This window comes from Mus caroli, chromosome 18, assembly GCF_900094665.2.
Source record: "Mus caroli chromosome 18, CAROLI_EIJ_v1.1, whole genome shotgun sequence".
NCBI classification, from domain to species: domain Eukaryota; kingdom Metazoa; phylum Chordata; class Mammalia; order Rodentia; family Muridae; genus Mus; species Mus caroli.
Window position 1 is genome coordinate 71,722,457 of NC_034587.1, and position 10,754 is coordinate 71,733,210.

The following is a 10,754-nucleotide window of genomic DNA, read 5'->3' on the forward strand; positions in this document are numbered from 1 at the left end:
GAGGGGAGGGGAGGGAAAAAAGCAGAAACTACTGAGATGGGACACAAAAGAAAAGAAATGGGACCAAAGTGGACCGTTGTTGAAAGGACTGAGGCTTGCTGATCCCCTGACAAGATCCATCAAAGTAGGGAAGGATGTGCATGATGGAGGAGGGAGAGCTGTGATTGGGTGTCAGAAAGCAGGAGGGATGCAAGTTCAGAGCCAGCCTGGGATTCATAGTGAGACCTCGTCTCAAAAAGAAAAATAGCATAAATTTACGCATGTTTTAGAGGCCACACTTAAACCCCAGCACTCTAATACACTCCCAATGGAAACATATGGTCTTGATCATGGTGATGGACGTACGCATATACCAAACACAATCACATACATGTTACACGTGTTACATATGTGTGGTGTTTGCAGGAGAACCGTGTTTAGATTTTGAACAAAATGAACAAACTCCTTATTGGTCCCCAAAGCATCACACACGGGTGACAATGTGGAGCAAAAAAGAATTCCTGAACCACGTGCAGGAATGGGGACAGGAAAACCCCAGCACTGTTGACCACAGTTGAAGCTGCCTAGATACCTGGTATTTCCCGCACTCAAAAGATGCCCGAGAGTGCTCACATGGGTACTGAGAGACAGGTTCAAAGGTGCGGACAGCAGAATCCGCCACAGTAACTGCAGACTGGAAACACTTCAGTGGTGACCACCAGAAGAACTTATAAACACATAACAACACAGTGGTCCTGCAGCCGCCAGTTACCTCCGCCTGGGAACAGTCACAAAAAGTTCCAGAAGTTAACTATTTATAAGTTTAAAGTCGCTGTTGCTGTCTCGATGAAGTCTGGGAACCTTTGCTGCTGTCTGGCTGTTTTCCAAATGCCCGCCCACCCAGGGCCTGGGGAGGGGGGGGGGCGGCTCCTTTGTCTCCATTATCAGTTGTTATGTTGATTCACTTTCATTATTTAGAGGCTTTGGTGATGGCTTCCAGAAGCTGCAAGGAGCAAGATACAGAAACAAACCAGACAAAAAACTGGCTGGGAAATCCAGATGTCCTCTAGTAAACCAGCCGGGAGGTGAGAGATTTGCCAAGGCAAAGCCTTCCTTCCCATGAATGCTTTCGTTGGTCTTTTTGGGGGGGAAATATCTCACTATCACGCCAATGGGCTCCTTGCTGTTGTATTCTAATGAGTTAAACATTATTTCGGCTTAAATTATACATAAATGTATTGGTAGGTGTAATCTCCATGAGATCTTTCGGAGTTGCTAAGTAGTTTTTTTATGGTACAAAAATCTGTTGATCCCTGAAGCCTGTGAACCTCTGAACTCCAGGCCAGTATCTGGGCAGATGGCTCTGGTTTCTGGTCTCAGCCTCTGGGTTATCAATACTTACCACAGAGGCTTAGATACAGGGTTCTGAGACAGAGAGCCTACTGGATACGTTCCAGAAAGAGAGCAACCTGGCTTTGACTAATTATGAAGCTCAGCCCTTTGAAAGTTTGAATTTAGGAAATGAGTCTCCTCCATTGATTCACACAGGACAGCACTCAGATGTCCGGCTTGTGATGGTGGCTGCACTTGGTAGACAAAGTGGTCCAGGATTAGGACAGTCCTAACACTGGCAACAAATCCCTTTTCATTTCTGTTGTTGTTTTCTTCTTTTTGTTGTTGTTGATGATGGTTGTTGTTTGGTTGTTTGGTTGGTTGGTTTTCTTTGTTTGTTTGGTGTGTGTGTGTGTGTGTGTGTGTGTGTGTGTAACAGGGTCTCAGACCAGGGTATAATGGGTATATCTTTTTTTTTTTTTTCCCAAGACAGGGTTTCTCTGTATAGCCCTGGCTGTCCTGGAACTCACTCTGTAGACCAGGCTGGCCTCGAACTCAGAAAATCCACCTGCCTCTGCCTCCCGAGTGCTGGGATTAAAGGCGTGGGCCACCATCGCCTGGCAATGGGGTATATCTTTAATCCCAATGTTCATGAGGCAGAGTCAAGTGGATCTCTGCACTTGAGGCTAGCCTGGTCTACACAGGAGTTCCAGGCCAGCCAGGGACTAGGTTACATAGAGTTCTGAGTCCCCATATGGTTGCTGGGAATTGAACTCACGTCCTCTGGAAGAACAGCCGGTGCTCCCTACTGTTGCGCTCTGTCTACCCACCCTGCTGACGACTTCCCAGACACTTCCAGCCACGCTGGCCTAACAGACACCTGTGTCTGGCAAGTCTATTAAAACCATCACTGTGTAGCTCTGGGGTTCTGGGGCTCCATGTGCTGGCCCAAGAGGGAAGCAGAGACTGGGAAGCAAAATGGGGTGCTTTCCACCTCTAGAAACTTAAGTGCCTCTCCATCTGCTCCCAGCTTCCAGACATCTCCCTGTTTCCTGAACCACCCCGCCCTGTGTGCCTGCCCCAAAAGGAGGTGAACCCAAGGCCCAGCCCGTGGCTACCTGAGCACTGTGTGCTCATGGGCCTTCCTTCCTACATTAGAGGTAGTCATTTGACTGAATACTTTGCCAAGGCATAATGAGAGCCTCCAGCTGTCCCCCACAATGGGTGACCCCTTCCCACCTGCCTCATCTAAGTCAGTGGTGCAGGGACCCGTAGTGTCTCCAGTATGCATGTCTACCTGAGCAGGAAACGCAGGATGATGGACAGGAAGAGGAGGCGCCCCGTGCTCTGTCCCCTGCACTCAGCATACATCTGTGTGACTGTGCAGTTACCCCAGGAACCAAGGGCCTACCTTGCCACAAGGCCCTAGCTGCTGCTAGAGTGCTGTCTCCCACCTCAGCCAGGTGGCGCTGGTGGAGGAGGACTGTCTGTGTGGCTCGGATTGCAGGTCAGTAAAGCCTTCCTAGTGCCTCCCTTCTGTCTTGAAAGCCCACTACAGGGGGCCTCTAGAGCCACAGACCCTTAAGTCATTTGAATTGTAAGTGAGATAACACTGGCAGTGTAGACAATGTTCTCTGAGAACAGGGATTCTAGTTTCTCCCTAGATGGATGGTGAAGAAGTGTTTATTGGATGCTGCCAGCAGCTCACAGTTTCTGGAAGTGGGAAGCACTCAGTAGCTGACAGCCAGCGTTTTTCTTTTATGATAAGAAACCCCAGGAAGGCTAATGTAGCTGCCCTATCTGTAGCTCCGGTGTCTCTGCTTGTTCCCCTCAGTCACAAAAAGGCTGCTGCAGTTCCTGCTGTTGCATCAAGGTCTGATCTCATCCAGAGCACAGCTCAGAGTGGGATCTTCTCCAGAGCCTCCCTCACTTTGCCATAGCCAGGCCTGCTTCACACAGCTGTTCCCAAGCTGTCACTGGCCAGGAGTAGGGTCCATCATCCCAGCAAGCAGGTCAGGATCCCATGACCCTGGAGGAGAGTAGGTACCAAGTCCATTGATGAAGCAGGGTGGGCAGCAAGCAACATGCAGTGGTGGAAGCAAGGGCCAAGCCTGCTGGGAGAGGCGTACCTGGGCATGCTTAGGACCCACAGCTGGGGAGGCTGCACAGAGCAAAGGAACAGATCTCAGGGAAAAGCATGTCTGCCCATAGAAGGCCAGGAAAGGAGCCCACTGCAGCCACAACCCTCCCCAGCTCACTCTCCTCCAGGGTATGCACACTGTGCACACGCACACAGGCTTCACGCTACACACACACACACACAAACTGCACAGTGTGCGCATGCACACAAGTTGCATGCTGCACACACATACATATATATATATATATATGTGTGTATACATACTATATACATACATGTGATCTGCATGCTACACACACACACATATGAGCTGCACACTGTACACATGCATACAAGCTGCATGCTACATATATATATACTTGTGTATATATATACTGTATACATACATACAAGCTGCATGCTACATATATATACATGTATATACATACTGTATACACACACACAAGCTGCATGCTACACACACACACACACACACACACAAACATACACACACCGGAGCTACCCAGCTCACCTCACGGATGCTTCTCCATCTCCCAGAGTCAGCTTAATAGGAAACAGGGCTTGGTGGGAACAATTTATGACGACCCAAGCCCTAAAATGAAAACATCTGTCCCTACCATGGCTCAGCCGCTCCCCAGCACAGCCTGGCTCCTGAGGGGCCCACCAGCCCTGTGAGAACAGCAGAATGGAAGAGCCCTCAATCAGAGAGTTTCTCTAGGCTTCCTGCTGGGTAGCCACCACGTCATGGCCTCCTATCCTTGCCATACTGACCACTGAGGGCTGCGACTAGCCAAGGAGACCGTTTCTCCTGGTGGAGACAGGCTCCAGCCCCCAAGAGCCTCTTTGCTCTCCAGCTGCCCCTGTGAAGGACCTGCCTGCCCAGGTCCCCCACCCTCACTCCCCAAGCCCTGATGGCTGCTATCTCCTTCGAGGCCAGGTTCAGAACCGGCCTTTACCAGGCTGATGAGATACCAACGGCCAGGTACCTGGAATCCTTCTCACCATGCCTGCACATCCTGGAAGATAGCGGCTGGCCTATGGCTGGTTCTTTCTGGATAGACAGCACTGGGAAGGCCTTGCTCAGAGCAGCCTGCCTGCCTGGCCTGACCTCAGGGTAAGTACCTGTGTGCCTGGGGCCTGTCTGTCCAGTATGTAATAAGACAGGGTCCAAGGGGCAGGGTTGCGGGGTGGGGGTGAGGTCCACAAGCACCATATAAAATGCCTATCAACAGGTGCTTCACAGATTAGAAGCAATTGACAGTGACAGGTGACCTAAGCTCACCTGACAGCCTCCTGGAGGGACTTGGTAAGGAGAGCCCAGTGAAAGGAGGTGGAGAGACAGCTAAGCCCAGCCCCACCCAGAACTCAAAGCATGAGGCCTTAGAAAAGTGCTGTCAGTCTCCAGGGTAAGGGCAAAGGGGACAGAAGAAACCTGCTCTGTGGCCTGGCAAAGCATGTGTCCTGGCCACTGCCTGGACTGGTCCTGCTGCCCCAGGTGAAATCCAGCCAGATGGCTCAGGAGGTCAAGGCATTTGCCATGCTAGAATGGTAAACTAAGCCACTAAGGCAGTGGAGGCACAGGCCTTTAATCCCAGCACTTGGGAGGCAGAGGCAGAGGCAGGCAGATTTCTGAGTTCGAGGCCAGCCTGGTCTACAGAGTGAGTTTCAGAACAGCCAGAGCTATGTGTGCTCTGGCGTAGGTGTGTCCTACACAGAGTCCTTTCCACTCAGCCACCTACCCAGGGTATGTGTCTTGGGTAAGGAAGAAACCCACCGAGACATCCCACCAGAGATCAGGAGCCCCAGTACGACCACCAACCTTCCAGCCCACAGACTAGAAAACCAGATGCAGCTGAGGTAGCCAGTTCAGATTGTACACAACTGGTGCTCTAATGGCCAACATATCTTGTGAGCGTACAACCTTTGCTGGCAGCAACATCTCAGGCAGTGGGGGTGTCTCCTAAGGGATTGGGGTTCGCTGCTGCTACAGAGAGGCCAAGGGGCTGTATTCACAATGCCTATCTAGCTGGGATGGGAGGCATGGCCTAAAATTGCTGTGAACAGTCCCAACACTCAAGTACCCTTCTCCTGTCTCCCCTTGAAATATAGGTTTGTGTGCCGAAAAAAAAATTCCATATTTAAGGTGATTTGAACAACAGACTTTCATGTCCTCAGTTCTGGAAGCTGGAAGGCCAAGGCCACGTGGGATTGGCTTCTGTCCTTGGTTATAGGTGGCTCCTCCACATTGACTCCCACAAGGTCTTCCCTCTCTGTCTGGTCTTACAAGGCCACTCACCACACTATATTAACATCCACAAAGTGACCTCAACTTTACTCAAATTCCCTCTGTAAGACTCATCTCCAGGGACTGGAGAGATAGATGCCTCAGTGGTTAGAGACACTTGCTCTAGCATAAGGACCAGAGTTGGAATGGCAGCTACTCATACTGGCTAGCCTGCAAATGCTGTAACTCCACCCCACCCCCAAGGACTCCAACACCCTCTTCTGGCCTCTGAGGGCATGTGCACACCTGCACACACACACACACACACACAACTAGCCTAAAGACTTGCCTCCAGTACAGTCTTATGCTGAGGTACTGAAGGGCTAGACTTCAACACAAGAATTACAGGGCACAATGGAGCCCCTTATGCTAGGGCTATCGTGAGCTTGATCTGGCCTTCATTCCTTTCATGTGTAAGCACATTTCCTTGCTATCCTTTATAGCAGGCAGGCCCCCATCACATATGCTAACATTCAAACTGGGTACACCCATCTCCTGGGCTCCAGTTTAGTAGTCGGGGCACTGGCTCCTTCCCTGGAGTTCTCAGACAGTAGCAGTCACCCTGGCCTGCTCACTGCTTCTTCAGGCAGCTGAGGTCAAGCCCTGCACAAAGGCCTGTCAGGTCTGTTTGGTCACCAGCCACTGACTCCCTGTCCCTCAGGCCCTTGGAGGGGCTGTCTCAACCTGCTCTGACTAACAGGCTGTTGGCTTGACTGTCTGTCACTTGCCTGTTTTCTTTCTTCTGGACTCTCCCTCACCACAAGTATGTTGCTTGGAAATCTGTAGCATCTCTGCTCACTGGGATGGCTGTACAAAGGCAGTGTCTGACTGAGGACACTCCTCTACCACAGAATAGCAAAGACCCTCTGAGGGAAATGGAAGCAGGGTTCGAGAAGCCTGGAAACGGCCGTGAGAGGGGATGAAATCAGACTGTAGGATCCTCAAATAGACTGGTGGGAGCAGCCAAGCAGCAATTAGTTACTTCAGGCCCCCCTCCCCCACAATCTGTGAAGTTAACAGTTGAGGTAGTGCATGTCTTTAATCCTAGCCCTCAGGAGACAAAGACAAGCAAATCTCTGAGTTCAAGGCCAGCCTGCTATATAGTGAGTTTCAGGACAGCCAGGCTATACACACAAACCCCACCTTGAAAAAAACAAAACAAACAGAAAACAAAAACAAACAACAACAACAACAACAAAAACCCATGAAGGGGCTGGTGAGATGGCTCAGCGGGTAAGAGCAATGACTGCTCCTCCGAAGGTTCTGAGTTCAAATCCCATCAACCACATGGTGGCTCACAACCATCTGTAATGAGATCTGACGCCCTCTTCTGGTGTGTCTAAAGACAGCTACAGTGTAGTTATGTATAATAATAAATGAATCTCTGGACCTGAGCAAGCAGGGACTGAGTGAGCAGAGTTAACCAGAGTAAGCAGGGTTGACTAGAGCGAGCAGAGGTCCTAAAATTTCAATCCCCAACAACCACATGAAGGCTCACAACCATCTGTATAACTACAGTGTACTTGCATACATAAAATAAATAAATAAATCTCTAAAAAAAAAATCATGAGTGTGATCACAGCCTCCAGCCCCTCCGCCCAGAGCTCTGTCCCCTGTGTGTCATACACTCTGACAGTGACCTTCCCTGTAGACCACAGTGTTCAGGCCACACCCTGTGTGCACATCCCGGGAACACCGCAAGGACAGGACAGTGCCACACCATGACCTGGGCTCTGAGGCTTTGGCTGAGCCCCACCCCTATTACCTGAGTCATGGAATTCTCCAGAGGTAGGCAGGGCTGCAGCCTGGAGCCAGGAGAGGTGAGCTCACGGGTCCTGTCCGCCACTGGCCCTGCCACCAGGCAGAGGAGGGTGTGTCTCCTCCCTAGGCGTGGCAGCTGAGTTGCAGTTCTCAGTGCTCATTGCCCTGACCTGGAGCCTGGAAGGCTCAGGAACTTCCTTATAGACCTGAGACCTCCAGGGTCTTCCTCATAGACCTGAGACCTCCAGGGTCTTCCTCATAGACCTGAGACCTCCAGGGTCTTCCTCATAGACCTGAGACCTCCAGGAACTTCCTCATAGACCCAGGACCTCCTGACCCTCTCTCTGCCTTTCTCACCCCTATGGTTGACAGATGATAAGCCCAGAAGCCCAGGTTGTGGGGCTGGGGCTGGGGGTGGGGTTGGGGGGTGGGGGATGCAACCTGGTGAGAGGTGAGCTTCCCTGAGCTCCAGATTCCAAGTGAGGCAGGCTGTCAGTGGCCCTCAGGCTCTTATGTTCAGTCTTACAAACACATACACACATGTGCATACACATGTACATAAACACACAAGCACATGCACGCGTAAACACATGGACACACATATACAAATACGTTCACATGTATGCACACATACACTTACACACATATGTACACCTCTGCTTGTGAACCCAGGGAAGACATTTACTAAGCATGTACTGCACGCTAGAGCCAAATGTGATAACACTGCACGGGGGATTAGGGGCTTTGGGTGGGAGGTCACCTCCTGAGGAAGGACCAAGCTATAGGGAGGAAAGACACAGCTAGAGGCACAAAGGTACTGCCAGGGAACTGGGTGGCTGCCAGATGGGTGAGCGGGCCAGGTGTGTCTGGTGAGCCATGTGCCTGGAGCCTAGTGTCCTGAGGGGCAGCTCCAGAGCTCACACTCGCTGCCTCCTGTACCTCATGTGTTGGCAGCTCAGGGTGCAAGAGGGATGGACAGACAGCCCCTTCTTGTCCCCACAGCTCCCTATCTAAGCTGGTGACAGGGATGCCCTTGGTGGGGCCCCTGTAGTCTTCCCGGGAACATTCCCTGCTAAGGGGAACCTCAGAGCATTGTGGCGTCCTCCCTGTCTCTTATACCATAGAGCAACCCCTCCTGGGTTCTCAGGAGGGGTGTGTGTGTGTAGGTGTGTGTAGGGGTGTGTGTGTAGGTGTGTGTGTGTGTTTGTATGTGTATGTGTGTATAGGTGTGGGAGGGTATGTGTGCGTTTGTATGTGTATGTGTGTATAGGTGTGGGAGGGTATGTGTGCGTTTGTATGTGTATGTGTGTATAGGTGTGGGAGGGTATGTGTGNTGTGCGTTTGTATGTGTATGTGTGTATAGGTGTGGGAGGGTATGTGTGCGTTTGTATGTGTATGTGTGTATAGGTGTGGGAGGGTATGTGTGCGTGTGTGTATGTGTGTATAGATGTGGGGGGCTATGTGTGTGGGTAGGGGTGTGTGTATGTATATAGGTGTATGTGTTTCTGTGTAGGAATATGTATGTGTGTATGTGTCGGTGTGTGTGTGCACGTGCAGGTATGTACATGCCCTGTAGAAGCTGAATGGACAGACCTTACCCCGCAGGGCTCGGCTGTAATGTCAGCAAGGTTTGTTGGGTTCTGTTTTTCAGAAGAGAAGAACATTTTTGGAGGCAGTCCTCCTGTCCTGAGGCTTGAATGGGAGTCTGAGGTCCTCTGAAGACACAGGACAAAGGGACTGACACTGAGTCTCTCCTGCAAGGCCAGAGGGGCCCAAGTGGGAAGGGACACTGGGCCTGTGTTGTATTGTAACTATTCTTGGTCTACTGTATACTGAGGCTTCTTGTCCTAAAGGCTTCCTGTGAAAAGCCCGTCTCCAGCATCCTGTTTCTATGTCTGCTCCCCTAGGGGAAGCAGAAAAGATGTCGACTGACCACCCCTCTTCAGCATCACACTGGAGGTACCAGCCGGGAGGGGAAAAGAATGGAAACTATCAGGGTGGGAAAAGAAGAATCAAAGCTGCCTCTGGTCACCAGGATGTGATTTTTTTTTTGGGGGGGGGGGGTTCGAGACAGGGTTTCTCTGTATAGCCCTGGCTGTCCTGGAACTCACTTTGTAGACTCAGAAATCCACCTACCTCTGCCTCCTGAGTGCTGGGATTAAAGGCATGTGCCACCACGCCCTGCTCAGGATGTGATCTTATGTGTGGACTGTCCTAAAGAATCCATTACAGCATTTTGGGGGCTGCTCTTCCAGAGGAGTAGAGTTGGGTTCTCCGGAAATGGACCTGTGACTCACAAACCACCTGTAAACCCAGCTCCAGGGGGTCTGACGCCCTCTTCTGGCTCCTCTCGGGTACTGGCACGGCATGCACACAGCATAGACGGACACATATAGGGATGTATATCAATAAAAGAAAAGAAAGCAAAAAATGGTGACTGAGAACTGAAGGTGACTTATCCACAAGATGATTCTGTGGATAAGAGCAGTTGACGCTAAGCCTGAGGTCCTGAGTGGATGTCTGTGACCCTGCATGGTAGAAGGAGAGAGCAGGCTCCTGCAGGCGTTGTCCTCTGACCTCCACTGTGGTGCATGTGTGCCACACACATGCACCTAAATGAATGACTTAAACACAAACTTTTAATGTTTAAAAGGACTAGGAGAGAGCGTGGAGCTAGCAGGAAAACACTTGCCCAGCGTGTAAGAAGCCCCTACCCACCCCACCCCCATGTTCTTCCATTTCCAGTGCAGCCATAAATGAAGACCTAATTATTAGAACTAATACACTAGGGCAGTGCACCTGAGTGAGCTACAAAACCAGTGTAGGCCAGAGAGACTTCCCAGTGGTTAGAACACTTACCTCAAAAGTGTAAAGTCTGGAGTTAAGATCCTAGAACCTACACAGATACTGGGCAGGTGTGACAGATGCTTGCTAGTCTGTAATTTCAGCCTTGGAAAATGGAGACTGGGAATCACCAAGCAAGCTGGCTACAGAGACTAACCATATTGGTGAATCTCTGGGCTCGATTGAGACACCCTGCTAGGTAAAGTGGGAGAGAAACAAAGGATGATTTTTTTTTTTTTTTAAGACAGTGTTTCTCTGTATAGTTGTAGCTGCCCTGAAACTCTTTCTGTAGACCAGGCTGGTCTGGAACTCACAGAGGTCCGCATGCTGCCACGCCCAGCCCCAGAGGATGATTTGTGACAACAACCTTGGGTTTTTTTTTTTTTTTAAAGATTTATTTATTATATGTAAGTA

General features: G+C 50.5%; 1 long non-coding RNA gene across 1 annotated transcript; it reads right to left on the minus strand.

The window, feature by feature from the left end:
• Window positions 1–2,947: 2,947 nt before the first annotated feature.
• LOC110284454 lies at window positions 2,948–4,583 on the minus strand. Its single transcript, XR_002376945.1, has 3 exons — window positions 4,438–4,583; window positions 3,963–4,120; window positions 2,948–3,340 (listed from the first exon to the last, which is right to left on the minus strand). It is a non-coding gene; the product is annotated as an uncharacterized LOC110284454 (long non-coding RNA).
• Between the last annotated feature and the right edge of the window lie 6,171 nt (window positions 4,584–10,754).